Genomic DNA, 763 nt, shown 5'->3' on the forward strand with positions numbered 1-763 from the left:
TAGGGTAAACCTAGCCTACCTGGACGCCAAAGCTAGAATATCTTTACATGAAGCCTCCAAATAGTATCTCGCTAGAACTCCGATTTGAATAACATGAAAGAAATTATTTTCCAGAACACCTTTTAACTTATATGTAATTTTGTAAGACTAACCAAGAACTTTAATTATTTTTTTCTAAAGAAAAAGAAACAATCCGAGGAGCTCTAAACATGGGAAAACATAAATATGGATGTGTATATATATACACACTTACTGCAAGCTCTCTCCTTCTTTTATTATTTTTTTTATTCACTTAAAAGTCAAATGGTATAATTAACAAAGTTAGGCCACAAGTTTGTAGGCAACTGGCAGCCAACAAAATTGGTCCACCCATCCATTTCCACGTGTGTGGTGGTGGTGGCCACATCAATTAATTCTCTACACTGCATATATATATTTGGTTATTGCATAAACTCGTAGTAAAATAATTATAATATTTTGAATATACCATAATTAATATAAAATTATTTTTAACAAAATCTCTATTATATAATAATAGTAGTTTAACATTTCTAAATTTACTATCTCCATTTAAAATATTAATAAATCATAAAAGTCTATTATAAAGTGATATAAATATATCGTCACTTAAAGAATTTTATCATTATCGAAAATATTCTATAAGGGTACTAAATTATATTCCTATCAAATGCCAAATTAAATTAAATAAACCACGAAACGTTTAGATAATACTAAAATTATATAAAAATACAGTAAAATGACC

Source organism: Capsicum annuum, chromosome 2, assembly GCF_002878395.1.
Source record: "Capsicum annuum cultivar UCD-10X-F1 chromosome 2, UCD10Xv1.1, whole genome shotgun sequence".
NCBI classification, from domain to species: domain Eukaryota; kingdom Viridiplantae; phylum Streptophyta; class Magnoliopsida; order Solanales; family Solanaceae; genus Capsicum; species Capsicum annuum.